Source organism: Cariama cristata, unplaced genomic scaffold, assembly GCF_000690535.1.
Source record: "Cariama cristata isolate BGI_N322 unplaced genomic scaffold, ASM69053v1 scaffold2564, whole genome shotgun sequence".
In the NCBI taxonomy this organism is placed as follows: domain Eukaryota; kingdom Metazoa; phylum Chordata; class Aves; order Cariamiformes; family Cariamidae; genus Cariama; species Cariama cristata.
Window position 1 is genome coordinate 6,875 of NW_009612162.1, and position 608 is coordinate 7,482.

Below are 608 nucleotides of genomic sequence, written 5' to 3' on the forward strand. Positions count from 1 at the left end.
TGCCCAAATACCTCTCTCGGCCGCCTGTCATGCCAAAGTCCAATCAGCCAGGAATCATGGATGGAAAAAGGGAGCGGGGATGTGCGAGCCAACTGTGCTGTGGAGTCCTGCGTCAGTTCTGATTTGAGATCCCTCTCTGAGATTTTGGTTGATTTTTTTTTTTTTTTTTTTGTTTTTTTTTTTTTTTAAATCTTATTTTCTGCCCCTGTCCCAGTGGAGAGGCTCAGCCAGCATTGATTTCTCTCTGTTCCCCAAGGTGTTTTCTCTGTATTCTTTGTAATTTTTAATTAATGTATGTACTCTTTGTGTCCTATTGTAAATAAATCTGCCATTGTCCTGTTGTCCTGCTCTCCTGGGTTCTCCTAAGCCACCTCTTGGGTTTTTCTTTTTGTAACACTTAGCCTGTTTGACACTTGTGTGGTCTTTGACGTGTGGCTTCAGTCAGAAGCAGAGCTTGGAATACACTGTGGTTTCCTTTGTAATATTTTTCTTCTGGTAAACTTGACTGAGCAGTAGGTTTCTCCCAGCGTGGCGTGTCCCGTATACTGCCGTATATTGTAATTAAAACGCCACCGGTCAAGGCATTTGGATCTGTTTCTCACGGTGCT